The sequence below is a fragment of the Pinus tabuliformis genome, chromosome 6 (assembly GCF_031772625.1).
Source record: "Pinus tabuliformis cultivar Carrire ecotype Pingquan chromosome 6, CPIR1, whole genome shotgun sequence".
NCBI classification, from domain to species: Eukaryota; Viridiplantae; Streptophyta; class Pinopsida; order Pinales; family Pinaceae; genus Pinus; species Pinus tabuliformis.
Window position 1 is genome coordinate 1,167,241,576 of NC_142292.1, and position 16,284 is coordinate 1,167,257,859.

Consider the following 16,284-nt stretch of genomic DNA (forward strand, 5'->3'; position numbering starts at 1 on the left):
TAACAAGTATAATTTCTCAAATATATTTTGAATTAAAAGAAATATAAAGTTGAATTATAAATGATTTAATAACTTTTTATATTAATACAATGTGAATATCAGCTATTTAAATCATTTAATATATTAGCCTAAATCATTTATCAATTATTGAGAGGGGTCAAATTTTTTGAAGTGAAAACCTTTAGTGCAAAACCTGAAGAAATGTTTGCATGCCAAAAAATTTGATCCCTCTTAGCATTTAATAAATTCAGAATTAATATGGATCTACACTGGTTCTAATTAGTGTACCATGTCATTGCTACTCAACAAGTATTTAATCTTATTTATAAATTAACATAACATTTATTATTAGGCTTACCAATCTAGTTCCAAAATGACAATGGTATGTTTACAACATTTGATTGAGTGATTACACTTGTGACTCAATAACAAGGTAATATTCAACTATGAAAGACATAATTCCACTAGGAGGGTATGCTACCATTTGGTTCACTTTCCATATACTTCATGATAATTGTTCTTTTTTTGCAAGGTGTTGGTTCTCATTATTACTTTGATTATAAACAACATAGATAATAAATCATAACACTGGTTCAACATATACCATTCATGAATTTTAAGGTTAGCATTGAATATAGTAGTAATACATAAGCATACTCTTGTATGCTCCTCATAGTACAATGGTATTTCCCGTAAATTAAATCTTGTGATTATGTTGGAGTCCTCAACAATAACTACATCCTTTTGCACAATGCCCTTGAGGAACTTGACTCCTTGATACATTGTTAGTGCTTTCACTTTTTATTAGTTGCTTGTCCCTATCTCCAAGAAAATTTTAATTTATAGGGACCTCTTCCACTTAGCAAAGCACAAAGCAAGGTCTTGATCTCCATTGAATCCATTCCCTCTAGTTTCATAGTGTTGGCATAAAGAATTTTAGCTACTGGCTGCTCTTTGGGTATCCCTAAAATTCGTATACCTTGGCTCATTACAGTGATGAATCAGACAAGTGTATAATGTGATTTCAATGACACCTTATCTCATTTGTAGTGAACATTTCTACCAGCTCCATGCAGAGGACCCTCTTTTCAATATGTTTTCAATTCTATGTTTTGAAATTTTTTAATTAGAAATGTAAAATCATAAATTTAATTAATTATATGTTTTAAATTTTATTTTTAAATTAAAAATATAAAATCATAAATTTAAATGGTTCAAATTACATTATAATGCACTTAATATTTATAATATGGGTAGCCCTTTCCAAATTTATACTTTCCATTATATATTAAATATTATCCATTAAAATGAAAATAAATATTGACAAATTTTAATAATAATAAAGAATTTGGCATGTTAATATTTTTTATTAGTAATTTTAAAATTATAAATTACAATTTTTGAAATTATATTACATTTTTCATGTATTATTGTATATAATATTTATAAAATTAAATAAAATAACCATATATTTAATAAAAATTTTATTATTATCAATTTTATGGTTTGAAATTTTTCCAAAATAAAAATATAAAATTATAATTTTAAATGGTTCAAATTTCATTGTAATTCACTTGATATTTATAATATTTATGGGCTTTTCCAAGTTTATGTTTTTTACTTTATATTACATATTATTGATTAAGATAAAAACAAATATCTACAGATTTAAATAATTGCATGGAGAGACTTTAGTCCAACATGAATGATTACATGGGAGATTTTAGCCCAAAGTGAATGAGATGTTCTAAGGTTATGTAATGTTATTTAAACTTGTTAATTTAGTTAAATTACATAAATATAATATAAAATAAAATAAAGTAAGAATTATAATTATTAATAATTAAACCATTTTAGATTCATCTTAACTCTAGATTTAGATAGCCTACAAAGGGACCAAATTTCTCAAGGTACAAGCTTTTCCTTTAGATCCATCTTAAGAGTTTGTTCTATTTGCATGGTTTGGGAAATATTACAAAGACCCAGGATTTCACATGAATGAGAGAGACAATTTACTTGATGTGGTTTATAAACATGTATATGCATCTCCTAGACGGGGAGGAGCATGTGGAGGGATATGGAGGTGAGTATGAGATTGTTTTGTGTGAGAAATCCATCACAACTTGTTAGATTTCTCACTCTACAATGTTTCTATGTGCTTCAGTTTGTGCTAAAAGGAAATTTAACACATGTTAGATTTTCTTTTACATTGCAATGTTCTTAATCTAGAACACATTAGACTTATTTAGTCCTAAAATGTTGTTATGTTCTTGTGTTTGTGCTAGAAGGAAATATAGCATGTGTTAGATTTATTTCAAATTTAAATATGCTTGTGTTTGTGTTGAAATTTTTTTTAACACAAGCTAGATTTCTTATACTCTACAATGTTGTTGTTGGCAACGTGTATGTATTTGTGGTAGACATAAATCTAGTACTTGTTAGATTTCTCACTCTACAATGTTTCTATGTGCTGGAGTTTGTGCTAAAAGGAAATCTAGCACATGTTATATTTTATTTTATATTGTAATGTTGTTAATCTAGCACACATTAGACCTATTTAGTACTACAATGTTGTTATGTTCTTGTGTTTGTGCTCGAAGAAAATATAGCATGTGTTAGATTTATTTTAAATTTAAATGTGCTTGTGTTTGGGTTGGAAGAAAATTTAACACAAGATAGATTTCTTATACTCTACAATGTTGTTGTTGGTAGCGTGCTTGTGTTTGTGGTAGACATAAATCTAGCACTTGCTAGATTTCTCACTCTACAATGTTTCTATGTGCTCTAGTTTGTGCTAAAAGGAAATCTAACACATGTTAGATTTTCTTTTACATTACAATGTTGTTAATATAGCACACATTAGACTTATTTAGTCCTAAAATGTTGTTATGTTCTTGTGTTTGTGCTAGAAGGAAATATAACATGTGTTAAATTTCTTTCAAATTTAAATTTGCTTGGGTTTGTGTTGGAAGAAAATTTAACACAAGCGAGATTTCTTATACTCTACAATGTTGTTGTTGGCAACGTGCTTGTATTTGTGGTAGACAAAAATCTAGCACTTCCTAGATTTCTCAACCTACAATGTTTCTATGTGCTTGAATTTGCGCTAAAAGGAAATCTAACACATGTTAGATTTTCTTTTACATTGCAATGTTGTTAAACTAGCACAAATTAGACTTATTTAGTCCTAAAATGTTGTTATGTTTTTGTGTTTGTGCTAGAAGGAAATATAGCATGTGTTAGATTTCTTTCAAATTTAAATGTGCTTGTTTTTGTGTTGGAAGAAAATTTAATACGAGTTAGATTTCTTATACTCTATAATGTTGTTGTTGGCAATATGTTGTATTTGTGGTAGACATAAATCTAGCACTTGCTAGAATTCTCAATCTACAATGTTTCTATGTGCTTGACTTTGAGCTAAAAGGAAATCTAACACATGTTAGATTTTCTTTTACATTGTAGTGTTGTTATATTTGTGGTAGACATAAATCTAGCACTTGCTAGAATTCTCAATCTACAATGTTTCTATGTGCTTGACTTTGAGCTAAAAGGAAATCTAACACATGTTAGATTTTCTTTTACATTGTAGTGTTGTTAATCTAGCACACATTAGACTTATTTAGTACTACAATGTTGTTATATTCTTGTGTTTGTGCTAGAAGGAAATATAGCATGTGTTAGATTTCTTTCAAATTTAAATGTGCTTGTGTTTGTGTTGGAAGAAAATTAACACAATCTAGAATTCTTATATTGTACAATGTTGTTTTTAGCAATGTGCTTGTATTGGTGGTAGACATAAATCTAGCAGTTGCTAGATTTCTCACTCTTGAATGTTTCTATGTGCTTGAGTTTGCGCTAAAAGGAAATCTAACACATGTTAGATTTTCTTTTACATTGCAATGTTGTTAATCTAGCACACATTAGACTTATTTAGTCCTAAAATGTTGTTATGTTCTTGTGTTTGTGCTAGAAGGAAATATAACATGTGTTATATTTCTTTCGAATTTAATTTTGCTTGTGTTTGTGTGGGAGGAAAATTTAACACAAGCCAAATTTCTTATACTCTACAATGTTGTTATTGGCAACGTGCTTGTATTTGTGGTAGACATAAATCTAGCACTTCCTAGATTTCTCACTCTACAATGTTTCTATGTGCTTGAGTTTGCACTAAAAGTAAATCTAACACATGTTAGATTTTCTTTTACATTGCAATGTTGTTAATCTAGTACACATTAGACTTATTTAATCCTAAAATGTTGTTATGTTGTGTTTGTGTTAGAAGGAAATATAGCATGTGTTAGATTTCTTTCAAACTTAAATGTGCTTGTGTTTCTGTTGAAAGAAAATTTAACACAACCTAGATTTCTTATACTCTACAATGTTGTTGTTGGCAACGTGCTTGTATTTGTGGTAGACATAAATCTAACACTTCCTAGATTTTTCACTCTACAATGTTTCTATGTGCTCGAGTTTGTGCTAAAAGGAAATCTAATACATGTTAGATTTTATTTTAAATTGCAATGTTGTTAATCTAGCACACATTAAACTTATTTAGTCCTACAATGTTGTTATGTTCTTGTGTTTGTGCTCAAAGGAAATATAACACGTGTTAAATTTCTTTCAAATTAAAATGTGCTTGTGTTCGTGTTGGAAGAAAATTTAACACAATCTAGAATTCTTATACTTTAGAATGTTGTTGTTGGCAACATGCTTGTATTTGTGGTAGACATAAATCTAGCACTTGATAGACTTCTCACTCTACAATGTTTCTATGTGCTCAAGTTTGCGCTAAAAGGAAATCTAACACATGTTAGATTTTATTTTACGTTGGAATGTTGTGAATGCTTACATGTTTCTGTTTAGGCTAAAAGGAAATCTAGCTTGTGCTATATTTTTTTTGTCGTGTAATGTTGCCATTGGAAATTTTTATATGTTTGTGTTATAAGTAAATGTAACACAGACTAAATTTTTCTCACCCTACAATGTTGTTATGTGATTATGTTTCCATTAGAAGGAAATATAGTATGCATTATATTTCTTTCACCTTGTAATGTTGTTATTTGCAATGTTCTTGTGTTTTTTATAGGAGGAAATCTTTGTACACTATCCCATTCTTAGACTACATATTCCATATGAAGGGCCTTCTAATCATTTTGGGGTTTAACATTTTTTATATTATAACAACAGTCTATGTAGGCATGGACTAAAACCTCATAGTCTCTAAAAGGCAAGGTCAAATGTCCCAAGAAATATTATTATTACAGTGTTTTTATTGACATTGTGTTTATGTTTTTGCTAGAAGGAAATTTAGCATCCACTAGATTTGCTTTACAATACAATGTTGTTGTTGGCAATCTTCTTGTATGCAATAGAATATAGTCTAGCATGGGTTACATTTCCTTTGCCTTGCAATATTTTTAATGACAATGTGTTTGTGTTTGTGGTAGAAGGAAATCTAGCTTGTGCTATATTTATTTTGTTTTGCAATGTTTTTCTTGGAAATATGAATGTGTTCGTACTAAAAATAATTCTAGCACGTGCTATATTTATTTCACCTTACAATGTTTTTTTTGACAATATCCATGCGTTTGTAATATAAATAAATCTAGGATGCGAATATTTCTTTTGCTTTTTAAGATTCTTGTTGGCAATATGCTTTTGTTCGTGTTAGAAGTAATTATATCACATTTTATATTTCTTTCACCTTGCAAAGTTGCTATGTGTTTTTCTTTGTGCTAGACGAAGATCTAGAAGAAAATCTAACGATCGCCATAGTTAATGTTCTTTCATTGTGTTTTGCTTTTATTTTTTCTAAAGCAAACTAAGAATGTACATGACTAGAAGAGATAAATTTTGTGTACATATGATGTTGTAGTTTCTACAATTGTTTTTATTTATTCACAATGTAATGTCTTTTGGAAATGTTCTTATGCTCGTGCTAGAAGGAAACCTAGTAGATGTTTGCTTTCCTATATTCACGATTAAAAGAACATAATAAATTATTTGGGGGTGCCCTTTTTCTAACCTTGATTAGCTATTATTGTGAGTTCTACACTTGTTATTGTTCTTGTTCATTTTGTTACACATATAATGATGTGAGTAGTTATAGTATTTATAAATTCATATTTTCATCAATAATTTGAAACTATGATAACAATTTTTTACTTTATTTTCAGATACCATGGACTATGAAGCTAGCGAGAATTCAAAGGAAGCACCCAAGGAAAAAGGAAGTTCAAGAAACACGACACCAAATTTTTTAAATGGTATGACAATTTTAGTTTATACTTTGTTACAATTGTTAGACATTGTGTTAATAACTCGTTGTTGATTAATAAACCTATGGAAATAGCCTTAGGAGTGAGGTTTTAATGAGGACAACCCATACTAACATGGGTATTTTTTTTCCAAGAAATTTTAACTATGTGATAACTTTAGTGTCATATACTAAACTTGCATAACATATGTACTCATTTATTATTGTGCGTGTAAATGGAAATCGTGTATTATAAGGTTGTTTAATACTATTTGTTATTTCATGTCTTCCATAATATTTTTCTTTCTAGAAACCATGGAAACTGCTAGGCATGAAATTTGAAGTAAAGTAGCAAAGAGAAAAAGAAAAACAAATGATATACAAATGATGCCCCCTTCAACTGATATGGTGGTTTTATATTTTATGTACTCTTTTAGAAATGGTTGGATTGGGTGGTTTCTTTTCTTAGCAATTTTACCCACGTGATAACTTTTGGTGTCATATAGTAACACTTGCATAGCATATGTACTCATTTATTATTGTCCATGTAAATGGAAATCATGTATGATAAGGTTGTTTAATAATATTTGGTATTTCATGTATTCCATAATTTTTTTTTCTAGAAACTGCGGAATCTGGTGTGCTTGAAATTCAAAGTAAAGTAGTCAAGAAGAAACAAAAAAAAGTGATATACAAACATTGCTTCCTTCAACTCGTATGGTGGTTTTATATTTTATGTACACTCTCTTACAAATGGTTAGATTAGGTGGTTTTTTAGTATTTATAAGAACATTATGTGACAATATTTGAAATTATATTTTCATTTTGATTAATGCAAATATTTTTTTGTTGTTATTTGCAGAATTGGTTGGCCCAAAAGCAAATGAAATGTTACAACCATCACTTAAGAAAAAGAAAAGTTATTCAACTGAAAAGGTAGTATTAATAACACCTTCTACTTCTACTTTTGAAATGATTAAAAAATACAATACATATAATGAGTTTGTGCAAGATTGGTACATCCAAATAGAAGCTCCGATGAATATGTTTCATGATATGTATCTATTTGGATCAATAGATGGAAACGAACCAGAGATATTAGGAATAATAATTAATTGCTATGCTTACAATGAAAATGACATTGACTTTCAAGTGGAAATGATTAAAGAAAATGAGGTAAAATTAATTTCATGTCAAGTGGAGTATACAAATTTTAAACCAGATTTGATTGAAGCTTCAAGTATTGATTCAACAAATACGATAAAGATTTCAATGTTCAAGTTGGATAACTTTGAGAGCTTCTCTAAATCTGGACTAAATAGTTGTGCAGATCTTTTAAAATGCATCGCCATTGTTTTGAGATATCGCTATGTAAGAAGTAAAAAAACATCATATGTACTTCATTTACAACAAAAAGGTAAATTTCTTGATAAAATTGATTCTCAATTACTTGCTTTGAGAAGAGTATATTTATTTGATTTGGAGGAGAATATAACAAAAAGTGATTTCAAGCTCACTATAGAATTTCAAAAAACTAGGAAAGTTGAATTTGAAACAACTATAACCTTGCAAACCAATGTGATGAGATTCATGAAGCCTTCAAGCATTGCTATCTATTTTCAAACTCTTTTAATACAAAAGTGGTTGTCGAAAGATGTAAAAAAGCCCCCAAAGTGTTCAAATTAAGATCACAAGATAATTTAAATGTTCAAGTATTAGTGAAATCATTCCTAGAAAAAATTCAAACCTCATTACCCGATGCTCTTCTGATTCCATTTGACATCAATGAGCTTGATCCATTGGTAAACTCTATCAAAATTATAAATGAGACAGATCTAAATTCTAAGAATATCAATTTTTGGATAGTTGATGGTCAACATACCATTCAAGCAGTGAATTTTTTTTTAACAAATCCTAAGTATAATGTATCGAGAGAAGTGAAAAAAATATAAAAAATGTAATGCTTGATTGTTGCATCCATTAGTTGAACCCACTGAGGTGATCCGCATTTGTTGTCAATTAATTATGCAAATAAGGTATTCTTCAAAACTCCATTTATTGGTTGTGTGCGCTCGGCAAGACATTTTTTAATTGCCAATGACAAATTAAAGAAAAGGAGGATTGGATGTTCTGAGACAGTTGAAGAGAGGGTATGTAATTTTAATTAATTTTACATTTAACATTTTATTATTGTATCTATTTTTGTTGTAGATAAATGACTAAAGTTGATAATATAAGTCATTTTTTTTTATATTTATAATGATTTCTCATTAGATTATAACACATTATTTAGTTTCATTTTTCCATTGAATTTTTATTAGTTTATATTTATTATTTTATCATGTTGATGATGAAATGTTGTGCTCATTCTTTGTCTCTCCAATTACAAATTTTTCTTATAAAAAAATTCTCTTATATTTTGATGAACCTATTTGGGATAAATGGGACACTGTTTTTAACTGTTACCAACTAGGCACATTAAAGTGTTCTCCAAGCCAACTTGATTTTGAGAACTACAAGAGAAATAGTTTACACAGTTTGACACCAGCGACTCTTCAGCCCATTCAGGGATTAACCATGGAAGAAATTGCTTTAGTAGCATATAAGCTATTGGATGAAACCATTTGGTTTTCTATTCCAATTAATCATCCATCAAATGCCATAAAATTAAAATATTATTGTTCTAAATTGAAAACCAACAGAAAAATATTGGATGCAATCGTTACATATTGTCAAAGTCATGATCAAAATTTGAATGAGATGACTCTTACTACATTCAACATTCTTGAGCATTATGAAATTAATGATATCATATTTACCAATTTTTGCAACACGGTGGAGGGGTCTACTTATGTCAAAGGAACACGTAATACAAAGATAGAGTCCCTTTCTCAGCAAGCATGTGGAGTCCTTGATAGAATGATAAATAGATCAACAAGTGTTCAACAGGTTGATAACAATTTTGAATTTGGTTGTCATTTTGGGGGCCCTCATCTTTTGTCAACACTTTTGCACTATTTCCATGTCAGTTGCAACCAATTTTACATATGACCTTGTTGGTTTGGATACACTTGCTTTGAAAAAAACAATTCCACAAGCGATATTACATTGAATTTTTTTGATTTCTTATCGAAAAAAATGAGTTGAATGACTTTACTATAGTTCTCTTAGTAGAACTTTGGTTTTGTAATGATGTATGCCAGTCTTTAGAAATTTTCATAAAGAAATCCAAGTTCAACTATAAAATGACTAGTGACATTTATGAATATAAGTCCCAAAACAATTATAGTTATGATATAGTTCTTATTATACATTTCTATACTTCAGAATTAAAATTTTTGAAGGCTATAAAAGACTCACATATTTGAAGACACATTTGATGAAAATGAGAAAGATTATGATTTCTGGATGGATTTAGTGGAGAAACACCAACAATGTAGTGATGCAAAAGTCGTCAGTTCTCTTTATGCGGGGAAAAATTTAATCAAGGCTTGTTGTACATAGATGATTCTTTTTTTGTATAGTTGTTTAATGAATTTTGTTCATTGTCACAATTTATAACATTTTTTTAATGTTTATTATAGTGACAAGCAAAGAGAACCGAGACATTGATCAAATGAAAGTTAAACAAAACTTTAATCAAGAACAAAATATAACATCATGTACTTATAATTTGTCCACTTGTTTTCCTTGTTATTTAATGATTATATTCATTTTCACAATTCAAAATATTTTATATGTTTAATTTGGAAATGCAACGTTACAAAGATGAAGATAATGTCATATCAGATACTTATAACTTGTCTTCTTGTTTATCATATTATTCTTCAAACTCAAATGCTTGTAACTACAATAACTTTGTATATTTTTATTATAGGAAGAAATAAAAAGGATAAAGTTAACAATCAAAGTAATGTTAAAGGTGTGTGTGTGTGTGTTTCTTTTTAAAGGTTGCATTACTAATGTTTTTCTTGGTATTGGTATTTGATTGAAGGTTTAATATGTTTACTCTAGGTCCTATCAAGATGATAAAAGAAATTATTGTTTCATTTATAAATAGTGCAAAAACCACTCAAGGTAAATGTATCGTTTCAACAATTATTTTAGTAATTTTTGTAACATGAATAAAATGGTTTGACTATATTATTTTCCATTGTGTTGCAGCCAAAATAATTGAAAAGAAACTAGTTATTTTTGAACTAAAGGACATTTTTTTATCATAGCATCGATGATGAAGCAACAAACAACGAGCATATTGAGAAAATGGGAGCTGATGCTGATTACACAATAGAGAAAAAATTATTTTGGATTCATCCACATGCAAAATCATTTTTTGAAATGTGTTTCAAAAATGAATCTCTTGACATTGCAATTTGGACGACAGCTTTGAAATAAAGCACAACAAGATTTCTGAAAAAATTGGTTTTAGAGACATTACAAGAAACTTGTGTTTAAGTGGATTGCTTCAGACTGTAAGCCACAAAAGGGACATAAGGTCATTGATAATCCAATGAAAGTTATACACACTAAATCATTGAAAAAAGTGTGGGAAATGCATACCCAATATGATGCAACCAGTACTATTATAGTTGTTTGTTTAATTGAGAGGGTGAAAGAGAATCCAAAAGAAAATGTGATTCTTGCCCCTCCATTCATTGGAGCAAATCAAGGGGATAATTGGTTGATCAATGAGCTATGGAGAATATTGCATAAACTCAAAAGGCTATGGATGTGCGAGCTATTTTGAAGGATGTTCAATTACATTTAGAAGTACCTTAAGATTACAGATGTTTATATCATGCTATTATATGTATGACATCATGAATTATTACTTCTATTTAACAACACTAATAAAAGAATTGTTGATTTGGTTTGTCATTACTGAAAATAAAATATTTTGATTTTCTTTATTTTTGGTGAGATGAATGGTCATTTAATGTTTTCATATCAAAATTTCCCATGCTATATATATATTTTACAATGGATTACATTATATGTAAAATTAATAGATAATTGGTCTATTTGTTTTAATTAGATCATTACAATTATTTGCTTTAAATGTGGTTTAAGTTATCGTTATACCTCTTAGAAATTAGTAATGTGAAGGATGACCCATTGCATTCTTATAACCCTTTTTATTCCATATAAGTTGAAAAATTATATTAAGTTGTATGTAGCACCAACAATAAACATACAATTTGTACTAAAAGAAACAACAAAAAAAACTAAGGTAGAAACTCTATAAATTAACATATAATTAATTAGGTTTGAAATTTAAAAATTGTATTATATTGTATGTGAAAATTAATATATAATTAGTTTGTTTACTTGCACTAGACCATTGTAATTATATTTTTCAATTGCAATTAAATAAATCGTTACAAGTCTTAAAATCAATGATTTAAATGGTGGGTCAATGCATCTTATAAGACTTTTATTGCATACAAATTAAATAAAGGTATTAGGCTCTATGTATAAAGTAAACATATTATTTGTTTGTTCATTTTAATGGGGCAATTGTATTTGTATTTTGTGATACTTTGAACTCATTGTAAAATTACGTTTGCATACAAATGGAAATAGTTCATGATAAATATTAACATCATTTTTAAAATGATAGGTTTTTATGTCCTTAAACAATGAAGTGTTGAAGTGGAGATATATTAATATCATACATGTGGTTGCAGTGCAGATGCAGTTGGGAATTACTACAAGTCAAAAGATGTTGTTGATATTTGAAGTGGAAGAGTATTCTTCCAATCATACACCAAAGATGAACAAAATTTTCATATTCAAAGAGAACCAGATTGGCAGATTGGTGATAGGTCCTATTTTTTAAGGCCTTTTCAGTAAGAAGTATTAAAATATTGCTTAAGAAATTATGATGTCGCAATATGGACATTAAATGTCACTGACAAGTACATTTGAAAAGTACTTGAAAAATCAAATATTTTATTGACATAGAGGACATTAAATTTGCATGGGACAGGTCTCATTGTCATTTGCAAACAAAATTGGAAGTAGGGAAAGGAAGATAATTTTACGAGAAAATGTTGATTGATGTGTGGTCCCAATATGGAGATAATTATGAAGAATCAAATGTATTGCTAATAGATACATAAAAGCATACTTCTCATTTCATTAGATATCGATCAAACCACATCTTGATAAAATCATAAACAGGAAAAGAGCGAGATACATGGCTTATGCAAGTTTTATTCCCCTTTCTTAAGACACTTCATCGTATCAAACAAAAACATGAGTACATTCGAATGTTCAATAGAACATGTACTTCATTGTAGTTCATGGAGATAAGCTCTTTTATAAATTTGTTGAAAAGTACATTCTATTTTTTCAATACATTTTGGACATGGTTTTTGTTGAATCAATTTGTATGATTTTATATTTTTTGAAATATATGGGAATTGCCAATTATATTAATATGTATATTTCTTATTATTTATAAATGTTTTTGCAATGACTTTGTTGTATCGATTTTTTTCTAAGATATGTGTGCGCGCGCACGTGTTCTTAAATGAATTATTTGCCATTCAAATTATCTTACATGAACCATCGAGGTGTGTTATTTTTAATGACTTATGTTTACTTATATGTATCAATAACCATATATAAATGTGAAATATAAGTTTTGAAATAGGACTCCTTGCAAACAAAGGTGCTATTCTTACTAAAGAAATTATAATAATTTACTTGATAAATGTTATGTGCATTATTCACTATTCACAATGCATTATTCACTATTAAGGCTAATGATAAATGTGTCATAGGTAAATGATTTGATCTTTTTGAAGCATAAGATATGTGATTTCTCAATTGATAGTTTTCATAAATTTATATGCTAAAATCAATTAATGGTTGTAACTGCAATCATATCATATTGAAAATCAACAAGGCACAAAGTTAGTTATTCATTGTTTACATATAAAATGCACTTATATGAATGCATAAATGAGATATGTAATTTTTTAGATAAAAATATATTGTAAATAATTTTGCATTTCTTAAAAAAACATATATATGATGATAATGATTGATAAGTGGATTATCAAGGTTTGATTACATACTATCATGGATGAATTATGTCATTGAACTTTTTGAATCGTAAGGCATCTAATTTCATTATTTAAAGTTGTTTTTTTTGTAAATTTATATTTTAAATAAACTGAAATCATATCACTTGAGCTATAATTATATTATTGACTTGTACTTAGTTATGTCCATTAATATGAGTGTATAAAAGTGATTTATAAGAGCCATATACTATGATGCATTTTTTCAAAAAATAAGTCTTTTAATTTCTTGATAATAAGTATTAAGTGGACTATTTAGGCTAACAAGTGATGGCTCATAAGTGAATACTACTCATTAAATTGTAGGTCATTCAATTTTTAACCCATATTTTTTTTCATATATTCTTGAATCAACTATTTGTATATGTAATCATCTCATCTCATTTAATTTAATAAGGAATCCATTTATTGACTTTTATTTGTCTATTACATAATCTATTAAGAGTGTATTAATCTCATATTGTATTGTTTTGAAACAAAACTATATGAAAACCAAAATTCTTTTCTTAATAAAACATGGAATAATTAATTAACAATGTGTTAAGTGGATCATTTAGACTCATTAAAGAGATGGGTAAAAAATGGTTGTATTTAAACTTTTTGCCCCACAAGACATTGATTTTCCAATCCATATTAGCATTTTGTCATTTTCAATTCCTAAATAGTTTATTTGTGGTTTAAATAATTTCATAGAATTCAATATGACTTGAAGAATTCTATTTGGTTATATGCATTGATAGAAGTTCATAAATGTGATGCAATTTTTAAATGTAACCCTTAATGTAAGTAAATATATATATTTTACAAAACACATTATAATTAATTGATAATGAGTTTTAAGTGGTCTATAAAATAAAACTCCATGTAATATGAAATGTTTTTCCTAACAACACATGGAATAATTAATTGGTAATGAATGTTAAGTAAATTGCTAAAGTTATTTCAAGGTATGGGTCATAAATAAGTGTACTTAAACTTTATGTAACATATGACATTTGATATTCCCACCTTTATTAACATTTGGTAAATTTCAATTCTTAAATAAATTATTTGTAATTGAAATAATCTCATAGAAACCAACAAGACAAGTATGTCTTAAATTATGTTTAGAATGTATGTATGTATAAATGGAATTTGTTTTTGAAATAAAGATATCAAAGTAAGTAAAAAATATATTTTTTAGAAAATTAATAATTTAAAATCAATTATTTATGAGTTCTAACTAGTTTATTCTATTTTGAATTGACAACTTATTCTAACTATGCTTTATTAAATAATTGTTCATATATGTAATCATGTCATATAAGTCAATAAGTCAAGAAAATATTAATTGATTTTTATTTAACTATCATGTGGTTTAATATGAATGTATAAATGTGAAATTGTTATTTCTAGAATAAAAAACCATGTAAAGAAAATGAATTTTCTAATAAAACATGGATTAATAAATTCACCACGAGCATTAAGTAGACTGTTTAAGCTCATTCAAGAGATGGGCCATAAATGGATGCCTTTAAACTTTTTACACCATATGACATGCTTTTCCCATCAATACTAACATTTTGTAAATTTGAATTCTTAAATAAACTATTTGTACTTAAAATAATCTCATAGAATCCAACAAGACTCAAAAGTTATTTATTGAATTTCATTTAGTTATATGTATTCATATAAGTTTATAAATGTAATTTATTTTTGAAATAAAGCTATTAATGCAAGTAAAGATTATCTTATATAAAACTATTTAAGATTAATTGATAATCAGCTTTAAGTGGTTTATTCAGGCTACATGAAAAATCAAGTGTCATAGATGAATGCCTTTTAATACATATTTAATCTTCAAAATCAATATCTTAATGATAATTTATTTGTATTTACATTAAGTATTTAATAATTAAAGAACACAGGGACTTATATAAATTTCAACTAAAATACATGAGTTATGTTTCGCATTTATTTCTTCCCCATTAAAAATGCTTATCATTTTCTCTTCTTAGTGAAAGTAATGGTCAATCATGATTTTCCATACAATTGGTTGACACTAAATTTACATCGAGACTGTTATTGGTTTTGACAATGTTTACAAGGAGAGATAAATATCCACACTACCATCGACTGTGTTAATATTTGAAAACCCTTGCTTCCACTACTTACAAGAATTCACCACTAAAATTTCTTGTTTACTTCAATTTGTGACACTGTCCATCATAATGGAATGACTTGAATACCCGTTTAAGAAATATCATTAAATGTACTTGGATTTGAGTGGAGATAGATCAATGGTACCTAACCTTCTTTAAATACCTAGATCAACAATGTATAACTTTTATAGTGGATGCCTGCATGCTATGAAGATGAATGATGACCCCCTCATTAGTGCTTCATAAAGGCACAAAGGGACCGTAGGAAATTGAGCACAAGAACATTTTACTAAGGTTTTAGTAGACTAGTCTAAATGCAATGCAAGGGACACCTATCCTTGTCATTTACAATAACATCCTCACAGCACCGTCATTCAATCAACAAATCCCTCGTAGGTTGGGGGAAAGGGGGTTAGAGTTGCCAAACATAAAATTTAAACATTGAGGAATTTAGCATGTTATCCATAACTATAATATCTTTATTTTATGTTTGACATACTAATATGATTTAGCTTAAATCAATTTCTTCTAAGAGTTTGATTTCACACTCCTATTGTGTATTGATACTATTGTACATAACAACCCCATGTTTGACCTATTCATGATCTCTAATTGGTTTGAAATTACTTGCAAATTATTTTAATGTTGAATCAAGTTAATATGGCGATTTACAAAAGAATGAATGTTGTTGAAGGCCTTGTAATAAAATACTTGCAAACAAAGGTGCTATTCTTACTAAAGAAATTATAATAATTTACTTGATAAATGTTATGTGCAATATTCACTATTCACAATG